At 37.3% G+C, this 16,593-nt stretch overlaps 1 long non-coding RNA gene across 2 annotated transcripts in view; it reads left to right on the top strand.

Annotated features, from left to right (window-relative positions):
• Positions 1-16,220, top strand: part of LOC106016697 (uncharacterized) — a 28,416-nt gene extending 12,196 nt beyond the window's left edge. Inside the window, exons 2-4 of one of the 2 annotated variants that reach the window (XR_011808508.1) lie at positions 1,330-1,464; positions 1,882-4,117; positions 14,510-16,220. This is a non-coding gene — a long non-coding RNA (uncharacterized lncRNA). The remainder of the gene's footprint in view (positions 1-1,329; positions 1,465-1,881; positions 4,118-14,509) is intronic. The other variant, XR_011808509.1, reaches the window with a different exon arrangement.
• The last annotated feature ends 373 nt before the right edge of the window (positions 16,221-16,593 follow it).

Genomic DNA, 16,593 nt, shown 5'->3' with positions numbered 1-16,593 from the left:
TTATGTAGAATAGATTGTCATTGAAATGAAAGGGTCATGGCAGTTTTATCCCTCATTTTAGGCAAAGAAAGGAAAATGATGAATCCAGCTAGAAATGTTCCTAAGCTTTCAAAAACAAAATGTGCATGGGTCTGAATCTTCAGTCTGTGTACTCCTTGTATGGAAAGAAATAATTAATTGCTGAATCAGTGAATTCCTCTCCAGCATATTTCTCAAGCTCTATAAAAGAGTCTGATGCATTGAATGAGAAGTCTGTGTCAAAGAGTTGAAGAAATGCTTACTCCTATGTTGTCCCAATCTGTTTTTTTTTTTTTTTTTTTTTTTTTCCTTTATTTTTCAAGAACAATACATTATTGGTAGACATCTCCCTAATATCTATAAAACATTCTATTGCTTTTTCTGAATGACCACAGGACAATGTCTAAATTTGTGTGTTTACTGAATGTTGTATGAAATATACGAATGTGCAATGTTAGTCATATGAAACATATTATTTTTATAAAACAAGGAAGAACATATGTTTCCTATTTGATGTAAAATGCAGTTCTGTCTTACAAAGAGACAGAAAACATTGAATTCCATACAACAGAAGAAATTATAATCCAGTAGAGTTTTAAGAATCAAAATCTATGCCAGTCACTGAAGGTGTTTTCCACTCTTTCCTCCACCTGTTATTTTTTTTTCATTCACTTTGGAAGAAGAGCTTTATGTCAAGACTTGATTAGTAACTGAATGTGAATGGAGTTTTATAACTAACACATTTGAATATTCAGTATTAACCATGTCTGATGGAATGTGTGTCTTTCAAAATTAAATGTCTGGTTTTGCAATAGTTACTCCATTTATTCAGAGGATTCTCCATTTTAAATTTAGTTTATGATGCTAATGACAGTGCAAGTGATGATTTTAGTAAACTCAGAATGCAAGATTATTTGCAGATCTTATGTTTTTTTCTAGGCTAAATGCTACAAATACACATCTTTTTAACTGTGTTCAAAACTATGTGAAGTCGCAATTTTATTTAACTGATGTATCCAGGTAGGATAGACCCTGACGAAAGATCATTGAGAAGCTGGACTTTCCTAAAATTGAATGATTACCAATGAATGTCATGGGAAGTTCTGAAAATTCGTATTGCAGAAAACTTTTTTTTTTTTTTTGAGTCAAATTTGGGATTGGTATAATGAGAATTAATTGGTAAAATAATTTTTTACAACTTCCAGCTTATCATTATTTTCTGGAGAACCATATAGCACATAGAAGTATTGAATGCCTAATGAGCTGGAGAGTATCTAAGTGAGCTTTGGTATTCTTACCTTTCTTTTACAGAGTTCTCCAGTGATCTGGGAATCAGACTGCCTGGTTTGCTTATTGAATCTAGGCATAATCCCCATGTGCAAAAATGGAGGGTCACTGGGGCTATGGCTAAACTGGAGAGCTCAGGGTACTTCATAGCTACCAGAGGTAAGCAAATATCACGCATAGTTCAACCCTGTCTTAGGACAAGATATACAAGAAGGCTATCACTTCTTCACTGTTTTTCATTGGAATTGGTGGCTTGGTAGGTAGCTGTGGATGATTGGGGACCAGAATTGTAAGACATTGAGAAGGGCTAAATATTTTCTGGACTGGAGCCCAGAAAACCCAGTTCTCTACTCAAATAAATCAATAAAATTGCATTATTTGTTTGAACTGTTACTTATAGTTGTTAGTAACAGATCTGTTAATTAGTGTGGAATAAAATGTGTAATTCTGTGGCAAGCCAAGAGTTACTAGTGCTTCTGCTAGAAACTATTGCTGCAGGAATAGAAACCAGATAAAGTTTGTAGTTGCCTATGCTTCAATTTCCATCTCCTTCTTTCATACACTGTGATGTCTTAGAGCCAGCTGGGTCCAGTGAAACTACAAAGCTGCTGTACAAGGAGGATTGCCTGGGAAAGCGGCATGAAATACTAGCTCAAAAACAGAGATGTTTCAAAGGTATCAAGGGCAGGCAGTAAGGAAATAAAGGCCTTGAAAAGCTAACTCAAGAACAAAGGTGGTTCTGGGTGTTTCTACACAGCTGAGGGAGATCTGATCTGAGAGCTTCAGCCAGCTTGGCCATGCAACCCCACGCTGCACTGGGTCACTTTGCCCCATGCCCCCCACACTGGAGCATCAGGACACAGTGCCCCGGCTGCAGTGCTGTGGGCTCAGATATTTCCGTGAGACCAACCCTGTCTTCACAGTCACTGTGTGGATGTTGTTGAATGTAAACTCACATAATTAGTGGGTCATTTTAACCTTTTTTTTTCTTTTTTTTTTCTTTTTTTTTTTTTTTTCTCCTGTCGATCTTCTGCCTAACTGAGCTTCTCTGCAGTGGAATATGCCTACGCAGTGCACAACAGTATTCTTACTGAGTTGCATCACATTTTTTTAAAGTCGGTTCTTCATTTTGTGTAGATAAATCAGAATTTCCATTCAACCCACCCTATCCTTGACTTCAGCTTTCTTGTGCCTTCCCAATTCTTTCCCACTCCAGCACCACTTTGAGTTACAGAGGCATTGCTCACTTTGTCATTGAGATCATACATGGAACATCTGTATTTCCAGCAGAGATTTCTCTGAAATGCCCCCTGAGATTTCCAACTTGGCAATTAATCATTGATAATTAGTCTTTAAGCAGATTTACATGAAAAAATTAAGCATGCCAATGAATGATCCTAGTATCATGAGTCTACCCCTTGTGCTGTTTATAGCCTGTCAAAACTATGACAGTTGTGATTTTGGTCCAAGCCAACCAGCACTTTAAATGTTTGAGCATGGGTGAGGTTGATGTGGACCAGGAACCACTTATGCTAGGCAATAAGCACCTTAGATGTGGCCAGCATGTTATGAAGGGGAAGGAAGTCAAGCAATGTGGACATAGAATGGCCTCTGCCAAAGAGTGGGTCTAAGCATAGCTGAGTTCACATGTAGACCTGAATTGTCTGGGTACAGATTTTGCATAGCACTTGCAGTACTTATTTACAGTATGTTCTTTCTGTATTTATTTTTAGGTTATTTATGAAAATATGATGTAGAACAGTGCCATGAAGTGTGTGAATGTTAAGATACACACCACTGACTGCATTCTGTCTATCTATAAGGCCCAAATTCCTTTTGTAGGAGAAAATTAAGTAGATTTGCAGAACACTATTGACTGTGATTCATCTCCTAGCTATTTTCTAAATATTTTCAAATAACATGTTTTACTCTGCTAATACTGAACTGAGGTTAGGCTGACTGACCTCTAATCCTCTGACTCCCATTTGATGAAGGCAACCATTGATTTGTCCTTTGCAAGCCTTTTGGCACCTCACCTATCCTCCATGACCTCTTCAAAATGACAGCTTTGAAATGGCATCAGAGTAAATGTCACCAAACCAAATGTTATCTCTGCTCCTTCATCTGCTATTTCCCTGTCCTAGACTGGATTCTTGTTCTCCTCTCACTAACAGTAGCAATGTCATTCCTTTGATCTTCTCAGTGTTTCTGTAAGCTTTCTTTTTCCACCAAGCAGGGAACCATTTCTTGAAAGGTGTCCAGGTACCACCTTGAAATGATATACAGTTTTTTATGTATTCTGTTGAGCAGCAGAAAAATTAAGGCATTCATAGGTCTATGATCTCAGAATAAAATCTGCATTTTAGTAGTTGCTATGTGTGAGACATACGAGAAAAAGTGGGAATGAGTAATGTCAAAATGTTAAAGCCTGTTTTGTTTGCCACAGTGATTCTTTTACCTTTAGGAGCCGTTACACTGTTTAATTTAGATAGAAAAGAATGGACTATGCATGCACACATGGTAAAGTGTACAGAAGACCACTTTATCATTTGTCAAAACCTGTGCTGAATAATTTGAGACAGTGTTATCCAGATTTTCTTTTTTTTGAGGAGTGATATGAGTGACTAACTTGGTAATGGAATTGGCAGAGACTATGTTGGCTAAGTGCTTAGACTAAGAGCTTTGATGTAATAAAGCTGCGCTTTCAAGGCCTTTTCTGCAGGGTTTTGGACAGCCAGGAGATCTAGCGATTACTGTTCCATTATATCAATCCCAGTGGGTATTGCACGCTGATCCCCACCAAGTCAGTCAAGTGAGTTAACTTCCAAGAACTTATAATTTAGCTAAAACTTTATTTATTTTTTTTTTCTTTCCCCCACCCCCCTTTTCCCTCTGGATTAGATTTTTTAATTAGGCTTGCATGGATTTAAAAATTCCATGTATTTCATGTTTATTTCTGGCAGGAATGTGAATGTGCATCTGAGCCTTAATGGAAGTGGAAAAGCCACTTTAATCTCATCTGTATCAATTTCCTTATGATTGAAACCTTTTGTTTTTTATATGGACTCTAGCTAAGAGCATTCTTAATAATATGGTTACTGGTAGAATCATTACAGAATTTTATCTGTCAGAAGCATAGCTTGCCCACTGAGACATGATGTATTCATCATCTGTTCTCATGTGTAGAACATTTTTAATTATAGTCTGACATTTCCTAAGTGTTCCGACCCGATATTCTGAAATGGCATAGTTTTGGTAGAATTAGAATACTATCATTACAAAATAACTAACCAAATTTTCTAACAAAATCCAGTGGTTTCTCTTGGACATTGAATATCTAAAAATTGTTGTTATGATACTGATGCTTCCACTCTACCAGTATGGCATTTAGGAATTTACTGACTTCTGTTATTAAAATATAATCTTTAAAAAAAAAAAAAAAGTAAAAGATTTTATCAAAAGCTTTGTCAGTGTTGTAGAAGATTGATCTCTCAGAGTAGGATTTGTTTGAGTTACAGATACCTAAATCCATAAATTTATGTGCTTCTACGTGTACTAAGAGTTTCTGTTATGGAGTCAACAGAGCTTGGAGACTAAGCACTAAGACCTTATTTTGATTGCATAAATATCAAGTGTCTACTGCTGCATGAGGTGCTTTGTGGTATATGAGAAACCCACATAGCATGTCCATGGGACAACACGGCTATGGAAGACTTGGGTCCTTGTAGAGTGGCAGATTAATGCAAAGCAGGATGCTCTCCCTGACATTATACAAAAGGCAGTAAGTGCCTAAATATAGGCAAATTAATTAGGACCTTGATATTTATTTTGGGGCATGATGAAGAGCTCTACAGGCTCCACTGTCTGAGCTGACCAGAACACTGCTGTCTGTGGAAAGCTTACACAGCTGGCTCACACGTGGATGCATATATGTAGACATCTGAATTTAGGTATTTGAATCTGGAGCCAAATTCCACTGTGGTGCAGGAACTAAGAGCCTGAGAACAACTTTGGATATTATACATTTGCAATCCTTGTAGATGTAACAAAGAAAAACAATTACATGTTTAGAAAAAATAATTTCTATGAATTTCATGGAATGCTCTTAGGTAAGTGTTTTTTTTAAAAATGGTCTTACATCTTCTATACTATTCTTATTTTCTTCAGTTGCTAGAAATATTTTCTCTTACCTATCAGAACCACTTTTGACTTTTATAAATTGATGTTTTGCTGTAGATAACATTTGGGCTCCCACATATTAGCCAAGCCTGTGGTTAATAGAAATGGGTTAAATATTTCTTGGGATGCACTCTTGAGAGGGATTTCATTCTTCTCTTTGCGTGGAAAGGCACATATCCTTTAGCCTTTGTATTGCTAAAACAGCCCAGTCAAAGGTGTCTAAAAATTTCTTTGTCAGTTTTACATTCTCAGCTTTCTTTGTTGACGAAGTTCCAGAGAAGACAGCTAAGGACAGAATTATGGAATAATTGTATGGTAGGGAAGGCTAAGAGTTTTCCAGTCCAGTTGCGTAAAAGCTTTGGAGGGCACATAAATGGTTTCAGATGCATTAAGAAACCAATGTAGATTTTTTCAAGACTGTCAACAAAATTGTCTGGAAGTAATGCTGTTCCATTCCTCATCATGCACAAGATAGGAAAATGAGCCTACGATTGAGGCCTAATTCTCAAATCTACCCAAGGCAAGTTTTATGAGTGAGCAGCAAAGAGTATCTAACTGCATTGTGGGTGAATATTTCTCCTTATGCAGGGGACTTTTCTGTTAGAAAGACTGCTGGATCACTCTCCTGTTTCCAGTGCCAGCTCCCTTGTTACTCGTGGAAATGGAAAGTAGCAGTCCTCACTTGTGCTGGAGCCCAGGGGATGTCATCACAAAACTGCTGCAGGCGATTCTCTGACTGCTCTTCTGCTTGAGCAGGGTTTGACCAGCATGAACTAACGACGTAAAAACATGAAGGCTAAGTCAATCTGTTTGTTACTGGTGGGACAACACCGAATGAAACACTTGAAGAAAGTTCAGCATGGGGGTTCTTTATACTATGACCTGCATTCACATTATACATTTCTATATTGATGGCTCAACATTGTTACATACCAGTCATCTAAACTGATTACAAATCTTATCTAGCTTGGCTTTAGCCTCAGAATGGTAATTCTGTTTTAGCTTTGCAGCTGATGTCATGACACATAGCTGGACTGAAGAAAGTAAAAAAAAAAAAAAAAAAAAAAAAAAACCACAACCAAAAACAAAAACAGAAAAACAGAAAATCAGTAATGCTGGGCTTATTTTCTGATGTAGGCTTGGTTCAAACAGCTTTCAAGATTTTTTCACATTTCAGTAAAATGAAAGTTGGGAAAACTTTCAAAAAAGTGAAGTTTGATAGCATTAGTGTCAATAAAACAGTATTGCCAAAAGAAGGAACTTTTAACAGGGATTCTGTTCTTCATTGTGAAACCTGCTCTAGTGGAAGCAGGTTGGAACTAGATGATTTTTAAGTTTCCTTCCAATCCAAACCATTCTATGAAACCATTCTATAAAACTGCAGCTTTATGTTACAGATTTTTCTTTCTTCTGCCTTAAGCTGTTCACTTGTTTTGTCTCTACTTAAATCTTGCAAATTTTCTGTGTAAGTGGTCTGTTTTTCTACCTCATAGTATTTAGAGACACTTTTTTTTTCAGATACTCTCCTATGTTACATCATGCTGTCACTTTCAAGTTATCTTTTGTTACAGATATATCACTTCTACTTTCATGTACTTCCATTACATTATCACAGACAACCTTGGAAAAGCTACACTGTTGAGAGGTTAGACCATCCAGTTGTGAGATGTCCTGATTGCACCATGTAATTTTTAAGGATATGTACTGGAGATTGTCCACGTCCATGGTACTTTGTGAAAAATTTACAAAATCTTGTCAAGGGTGTGGTTGTTTTACCGTACTGGGCAGCTAAACCCCACAACCGCTCTCTCACTCCCCCTCCTTTAGATGAGGAGGGGGAGAAGTAAAGCAAAGAACAACTCATGGGTTGAGATAAGGATAATTTAATTAAAGGGAAATAATTATAATAATTAAATAAAGACTACCATGAACTAAACAATTTAACTAAGGGGAAATAAAACGGGAAAGGGGAAAAGGGAGGGGAAAAGGAAAAATAAAAAGAAGGGAGGAAAACAAACAAACAAAATAAATGAAAGCTATATGGAAGTGCAGAGGAAAGAAATTACTCTCTACTTCCCACAAATGAGCGATGATTGACCACGTCCTTGAAGCAAGGCCTCAACGCACGCAGCCGGTGTTCGAGAGGAGGACCGACATCTTCCAAACGAGAGCCCACCCCTCCCCTCTTCTTCCTGTTTCCACCTTTTATTGCTGAGTGTGACATCACATGGAATGGAATATCCCTTTGATTGGTTTAGGTCAGCTGCCCTGGTGATGTTTCTCTTCTCACGTTTTGCCCACCCCCTAGGAGGGTTAGAGAAAGGCCCAATGCTGTGCCACTGCTGCTCAGCAGTAGACACAACACTGGTGTGATAACACTGCTGTTCCAGCTACAAGTACAGAGTACGGCACTGTATGGGCTGCTGCCGGGAAAGTTAACATTCCAGCCAGACCCAGTACAGAGGGTAACCCTGACCCATTGTGTCACATCATGTTAGTGAACCTTGATTTCTTAATGAAAAGATTCTTCTGTCTTCATTGACAGGTAAAATCCAATAGCACTGGCTTCATGCACATGGCCAAAGTCATGCTGCTATAGGACAAAACAACTTTTCATGTTGAGTACTAGTGTCAGATTGCTTAGCTTACATTCTTAGTCAAACTGATAAGCTTACATTCTTAGTCAAACTGATACAGTTTCAGTAGGCTGGCAGTACTTAGCAAATTATTAACTGAAAAGCGAACTTGATCAGTACTGGAATTTAAATGTTCTACATGAAGAATTTAACAATATTCAGTGTTGACCCAATCCCATTACCACTGTGAAGAATGGTAATACTTCAAAGACTTAGGTTAGAAAGGAATACAGCATATTTTGCAAAATGTAAAAGAGTTCCAATATTTATTAGCATTTCTCTACTTTACTATCTACTTTACTATCTTTGAACTTTTTTTTTTTTTTTTTTTTTTTAGTATCATAAGCTAGAAAATATTGATTTTGAGATGTCATTTATAGGAGAATCAGCAGTTCTGAATTACAACTGAAACTGCAGTTGCAGAAGGAATCTGGTGTCCTGTCTCTGATGGACACAAAATCCAGATTTAAATTTCATAAAAGATCTGTAAAGTGTCTGGTATAAAATTATTTAAAAGTAATTTTATAGAACTATTGTTTAAGCATTAAAAGGTTTTTAAATTTGTTGTTGAAAGACAGAGGGATGTAAACTGTTCTCTGTGTATTTAATGGTAATTCCAGGACAATTAAAATGCACTAAGCTTGATTCCCGTACTTTAAAACTGTTTGCATGAAATTGCTGTCTGTGTACTTGTGTGAGTTCAGAATATGCAAGTGATAGCTTGGGGAGAATAAGTACGCCTGGGTTAGCTTGGACACCATTTCCACTCCAAAGTTTTAATCAAATGAAAATAAGTAGAAGTTTAATCAAAAACCCGCATATTAAGCAGTAAAACATAGTAGTTGTAGGCCTGTGTAACAAACCACATGCAAAAGCAATGATTACAATCTTGCCGTTCTTTTGGGCTCTCTTGGATTTATACTATGTGTGCTACCAAAGTAAGTCTGTTTTCCATTTTTTTCCTCAGCAGAACAAAAGTCTTATAATTGCTGCTTGCTTTCACATTAGCCATGGTGTTTTATTTTGCTCTGTGGGCGTACTTTCTGTGCTGCAGTCTAGCTCTGCTTCAGTGCAATGTTTAGGTTCATAAATACTCAGGGCTGTCTCTGTCAGGACAATGCAAGACTCTCCTCCAGCCCCTGCTGTGCAGCATGCTGGCTGACAAAGGTGACACAGCAAATCTCAATGAGTTCATTATGTGTGATAGCTAAAAACACTTCTGTACATGATTTATTTATAGATTATAACTGATAGAGGCTGGACTGTGTAATGGAGTAGATTACTTGGTCTCTTGTAAACAAATTCCTAATTCTTAAGAGAAGGCATTAAAGAATTACTGGTTGTAACCCCACAGATTGGCACCATTTCAGCGGTGCTGGTCAACTCATAAAGTTGACAGTTTCCAGGGACAGTGAAAGCAGCACCTTCAATTTTTCAGCATTTCTTCCAGCCTGCTACTATAAAGAAAGGCTATGAATCGCTTCATTATGAATCACTGAGCTGATGCCAAGTAAAGATAGACCAGAGCTCTCTTCTACCAAAGATCCTAAAGGCTTGCTTGGGACCCTGTAATTCTGTCCCATCACAGACTTGGCAGCATTCAGATTGATCCATCTCAGTTGTAAAGGGTGGGATAGTGAGATAACTCACCACACAATTCACTCATTCGACAAATTGAATTTAGCTCTTTCAGAGGTTATCTAACATCTGTGTTAGAGAAGTTCACAGCAGTTCTCCTTTGAAGAAACGAGAAACTTCCCAGCTCCAGAGTGAGTTGAGGGGCCATGTCTAAATCTCGAATGGCAGAGATGGGAGCTGAGGGCAGGGAAGTCTTGCAGTGTTGGTGGGAGCTTGAGCATGAGGAGCATGCCTCCAGCTAGGCTTTGTTAATAGGGTCACTAATGTGCTAGAAAGAAGAGGCCACCTCTTGGTTGGCAAAAGATAGAGCTCTGACAACTTGGTTGTGGGATACATGCATGAGGGGCAGGAGGGCTGCCAGCATTTCTCTTGCTACCAACTAAGTGTCCTAGCTATTTTGGGATAGTCTTCCATACAGAACTCCTACACATGAGTGTTGGGAGGGGTTCACTTTTTCCTGGGCTCCACTCCACCTCCACTAAAGCCTGGCTCATTAACCCCTCTTGGGGAAGCTTATCAACCTGTGGTGCATCAAAAGGTATTTTTATGCTAGCCCTTTCTCTGTTGGTAACATAAACATATGCACTATAATTTAGATTTCTGATTAGAAACATTACCCTGTGATGCATATAGCCATCATGTTGATTACACTGTAGTTGCACCATGTAGCTATTAGTTGTGTCTCAGTAGGATATGTTTTGGCATGGTAAAGTCTACACATAAGCACACACAAAAACCAACACCTCTGAATTTTCTAATTTTCAAGATTATTATTCAATTTCTTCAGGAGCCTAAAAATTTTGAGTGTGTTAAACAGGAAAGCAATAACATATGAAAATTTCCAAGTGATTTTTTATTTGACAAACTGACCAGAATCTAAGTTGGGCAATAACAGAAGACTTAAACATTTGTCTTTAACTGAAGGACTGCATTTCACTCGGTTAGACAGATGTAAATCCAGAGTAGCCCCAAATCCAGGAACTTATTTTCAGCATGTATAAATGTAAAGTCTAGAGAATTTGTTTTTGTCTCTTGAACAGAAATATTATATTAATTAAAAAACAAAAACAAAAACAAAAACAACTAACTTTTATCATAATTAAGATTTCTATCCACTGGAAAAAATAATAATTAGAACAAGACTCACATGACTTTTATTTCATGATTAATAATAGGGAAGAAGGCAAAAGCAGTTTGCACTTGGTCAACAGAGAACATGAACTTTCCACAGCTTTTATACTGCACTCTAGTTACTTGTTTTCGTAGCTGTGCACATACCGATCTTACCTACAGCAAACTAGTGAAACAAAAACTGATTTTCACACTCTATCATGATTAAAAAAAAAAAAAAAAGAACAAACCAAAATCCACAACCCAAACTCTATTGTTTGCTTTATTTAAACATTGTAACTGCCATGTTAAGTGACTATGATAACATTGCCATTGAAATAAATTTCCAATTAGGTCTTATAGAAAGAGACACTTTATTTATTCACAAGGAGAAGTTAAAAGCTTGGAGGAATCACTATTATCATTGTTTGAAAAAAATGTGTTTATTTCTATTCCTCAACAAGGAAGGGAATAAATCTCTCTAATATGTTTTAAATGTAGAAAAATCTCTTCAGCTCTGTTTTGTTTATGCTATCTCTCCTAGACTTGCTCTGTACAGAACAGGTGGTTTGAAAGACAGGAGTTCATAAGCTGGCACATAAAGGATGCTGTATCACAGGCAAGATCTCCATTTAGCAGTTCTTTGTTTTTATATTTATCAGACTATTCTGGAAGAGACTGTAAGAGTTTATTTAATTCCTCTTCTTGGCTAACCTCAGGCTCATGGAGATCAGCATCATTCTTGACTCAGGTGAATTTCACCTGTTCTTACATCTTCAGAGACAGAGCTTCCCTGACTGTAGAGGTAATCCAGTTCAACACTTTTAAACTCCTAGATTGATTTCATAATTTATATATCTTTTCTGCAGTTTCCTAGAAATTACATCTTTTCCTGTCACAGCAGAGAGCAGTTTTTCTTTATTTTCTGCAGCAGACTTACGTATATGAAGACTGTTACCATGTCTCCCCTCCAGACTAAATATCTCCAACTTCTTTAGTGGTGTGTCTTCTGAAAAATAAATAAATAAATAAATAAATAAATAAATAAATAAATAAATATAGTTCACTTTATAGTCTTTTGCAGATCTTCTCTGGAATCTATCAATTTGTTTGAATGAAATGCCACAAATTGCACTAGGCTGTGACTAGAACAAAATGCATTTAGGTATAGTCAATTTTAGCTGGCAACAAAATGGGAGAAAAACATGTATATATATTTTGTATTTTCAATGAGGATTTCCTTAATACATGGTTTAAAAAGATTCTTTTTCTCTGTTTCATATTACATTCTCCCTTTCAGACAATAAAAATCAGTTCACATCTTGGAGACTATAGTTGAGTAATCAAAAAAAAAATAACTGCATGATTTCAAGATTAAGATAAACAAGCTGGAGGCGATCTGGCAATATGATAAAGGACTGGTTTAATTGGGAGAAATGGCCAAAAAGATAACAAGGGAAACCCAAATAAGAGTAAATACAGATGAAAACTCTAGTAATGGAGTTTTTGTTAACTCTTTTGCTAGAATTGTCCTTAGATACAATATAGATATATTTGAAAATGTTTTCCAGAAAACATAATAGAAAAGTCTTTATAAATAGCTGACCACTTTAGAATTCTAATTTCCCAGTTACTCCATATTATTTTTATCTAAGAATCAGGTTATATTGCCTAATTAACTTTTTACTGTCACATGTTTCTGAGGAAATCATTAAACACTACAGAGTCTAGAGGAAAATATGCATAATACTAAGTTCCAGTTACCAAATTGAGAAATACCTATCCATTCCTAGACAGTTCTTGGGCAATCAGCCTTCCCCTTAATTTTCATGGATGATAGATCTATTCCAAAAATCCATGTGGGTGAGGGCACTCCATAGTCTGGAAGAGCAGGCTGACGCCATCCTGCTCTTCTACTTTCATATCTGATACCTGCTCCTTTGTATTCATCATCTGGAGATCACTTCTACTTGATCAGAGATCCCTCCTCCCACCATTTTTAAGAGCTTCCATGTGCCACTCTGCTGTGTCTTATGTCAGGGTGGACTCTCCTCTGCCAAGCACTGACTTGCTGTTGTGTTAGAGAACATTTTTGCAGTCATATGGGAACACGAGAATCAAGAAAGAAAGGGAATTCTCTGGCTGCTGAGGCTGATCACCTGCATATCATAGACAGACTGTCCCGGTGTGTCTGTAGAAAGTCTATTCACCACACTGCAAGCTAACAAAACCCACCTTCCAACATCCTCCAGTATTATCAATATTGGATAGTTGAAGCCAAAAGTGAGATGAGCCATAAATGAGTCTTTAAACTCTTCTAGCTAGGAGTGTTGGCACATCCAAACTCACATCAGTGTACCCTCCCCAAACTTTTATTTTGCACAGAGAGGCAGCCTGGCTGTGTAGGCTGAAAGAGAGCTGTGAAAGACTGCGACTACTTTCCCTGCTTGGAGGCTTGGAAGATCTGGACCTCAGAGTGTGATCACACTCATTATAAATGTAGCCTGTGCTATAGGATTATACAGAACATGATTTATTTTATAAACCCTTCAGTCAGTATGTTTGCTGTAATTCTTGAAAACAGCAGTGGTCAGAAATCACAAGAATTACTTCATTAAGGGGTTCTGTTGAGATCAGGGATTACAGTAATAGAAGATCTGTACTCTATTTTGATTTTGCCGTTGCATCAGATAAATGACTGCTGTAACTGCTCTGGTGGTTGTTTACTCAGCAAATGAACTTCATTCCGATTCACTTTATTGTACTTCATGATTTATTTGCTTAGTGTTGTTTACAGTGTGACTAAGCTGACCAAAGCTTTACCAAGTTTGCATTGAGAATGCTGTGAAGAAAGCCAAAGTGGTCGGTCCGTCTCCCATGGACAGGGAATGTTCCACTGTGGCAAGCCACTAGCAACTTGATACATACACAGGGGAAAAAAAAGAGATACTCAAAACTGATGACTTTATAAAACCACAGTGTTTAACCTGCACTTTTTATTTTCTCAAAATAAACCTGATATTCACAGACTAAAATCTGTTCTTTTTAGAGCTTCCTTCCACCCCCACATTGTATTTATATCATCTGAGCATGCTCCCAGGTCCAGGATGCCTCCATATCTTTTACAACTCTGAACTTCTCTGTGCCATTATGTTTTTGTCCTGTCTAAGCACAGGCCTCGATCATACAAGCCTTCCGGTCAGCTGTGTGCAGCAAGCAATGCAGAGCTGAATTCTTTAGGCTCTTCTGTTTTCCAAGTTCATGCCCTAATGCAATTGACTTTTCCAGCCTACTCTAATCTGTGAGCAGAGCCAGTCTGTACCAGTCAGGAAGGGATGTGTGCGCTCTTAAAGCCAGTTACAGCAATGAGCGGTGCCAAATTTCACTCCAGTCATCTGGAAAAGTAGCCACCTCTCTCCCACCAAGCCATCACTGTCTAAAGTGACCAGAATAAATGCTTGGAGATGGCATTTTCAAGTTTTAAGCAGAATTTTGTGCTGCTGTTGGCTTAATTAGGGCCATAGGTGCTTCTGTTAGGCTAGAGAATGTTTGTCACATAATTTGCTTTGAGTCTGGGAGTGTCTGTGCTCTTTTGACTTTTCACTCATTAAAGTTTCATTTTGCTGTCCTGATAAACACAGAGCAACTTGGAGCTGATGAGGGAACATGACCTGCAAGAGAAAACACAACAAGTTTACTGGCGAGGCATTTTTATGTGGAACAGTCTGGATGAATTTGGTGGCTGTTTAGAGAGCTGAGCCAGTGTTGGAACCAGAGGACAGGGGCATGTATGCATCCAGCATTGACCTTGAATCAAAACAAGTGAGGAAGAATGAAGAATGAATGGGATGTACATGCTGTGGAGCTGCATTCTTATGGGTCTCATTCGTCTGGACAGCCTGGTTGACTGAATGTTGACCTATGGCCACCTTTGTGATTATCAATGCTGTTGTTTGCACATGTGTGCAAATTGTGTTTTTAAAGCTCTGTATGCTCTATCTTTATTTAACATTATGCTTTCACCTGGTACTATTTATCTGTGTATAATACACTTGTATTGTATTTAGTCTGTTTATTTATTTAATTATTTTAAAGAATGGTTGCTGTATGAGAACCTGGCAGGCAAATCTGGTTTATTTTATAAATACAACATTTCCTTTAATTCATTCACATTGTTGATTCAATATGGTTTGCTTTCCAAATCAAATGGCAGAAACTGAATTAAAAATAACAGAAATCTTGACAGGTTTCCCCTCATCTTATGACCCTTTGATACATTAACATTATACTCCCTAAAGGGGTGTTATGTCTTCCATGTTTGTCTTCAACAATGCAAGTTACTCACTGTCTTGTCTTACTTATGGACTAAATGGCACTAGGTAGCACTATGATCAGAATTATTTTAATGGTAAATGAAATCAGAGCAGGCTCTAGAAAATACGTGAACAATTTTGCTGTTAGGATTGATGGTAATCAAAGATTTTCTGATTTTTCTGTTATTCTGTCCATTATTTCATATGTTTCTGATGTTGTTTTTAGAATTTCAATGACCACAGCTCTAACTGCACTGGATAGATTATACACATAAAGTTTCCACATTGTGCATATGGTAGATGTGACAAAACCTTGATTTTGGAGAGGGCAAAATGAACACTATGAATTTGTAGAAATTTTATTATTGAATCATTCTGTTAAGCTTAAGAAATGTGCTAATAAATTGCTCAAAAAAGGAAGTGTACACATCAGTACCTGGGACTCATTGCAACAAATTTGCTAAATTGCATCTCTCGCTGTTGTTAACATGTTTTTAGTTTGTCATGTGTACAGAACAACCCCACATCAAATTTGGCCTGTAACTTATTTATCCACATTAATGTTAATGTGTGTATATGTAGAGCTACATAGTCTTTGTCTACAGCTATTTCTGGAAGGAGATAACTTTCCCCTGTGCTAAAACTGAAAGAACAATGTATGTATGTCTTTCTACAGAAGAAGATTGTTAGTGCTGTATTTCAGCTTCCTTGCTTTTTTCAGTATGGTATGATATTGTAATACTCAAAAATATTCCTGTATATTTTACATTCTAGCTCATAAATCACCTTTGATTGTTACCCAAACATTTCCTAATAAGGATGCATAATTTTGGATTAACATTGTCCAATGATGTTTTGGGCTTGTATCAGCAATGCTAAACAGTTACAACAGAAACTGCATTTCAGATATCATTCTCAGTAAGACAAAGGCAATTTCTATTACTTGCATGTAGACTTTCTACTAATGTGATCCATGTATAGAAAATAAACAGCTGGATGTGCTCAATATTATAAACCTGTTTCTCTGAGAGCTACTTATTTTTCTCCTAGTGTGTGCTGTTTTGTGTAGCCCAAGTAACTGAAAAGATAGTGGAAAGTTTGTGAACAGAAGCACCTGTTCCCTGAGACTCAGGTGTTACTCATTTGCATGGACAATCTCTGAATCCTTGAAAGAAATACATGGCAGCAGTGAAATGCTGCACTTCTTTTAACTAAGAAAGCTATATAAAGTTCAGGGACTGTATAAAAATGTTCTGATCATCTCCAGCTCACTGTACAATGCCTCATTTAATATGGGAAGCCTCTAAACACAAAAAAAAGGGGATTGGTATGCTTTTGTATCCAGGAACAAGAACCAGCAGAAAGGAACCTGACATTGCTACCTGGACCCTTAGTGTCTGGAACCTTAGTAG

This window comes from Anas platyrhynchos, chromosome 3 (genome assembly GCF_047663525.1).
Source record: "Anas platyrhynchos isolate ZD024472 breed Pekin duck chromosome 3, IASCAAS_PekinDuck_T2T, whole genome shotgun sequence".
NCBI classification, from domain to species: Eukaryota; Metazoa; Chordata; class Aves; order Anseriformes; family Anatidae; genus Anas; species Anas platyrhynchos.
This window is presented reverse-complemented; position numbering and strand designations above follow the sequence as displayed.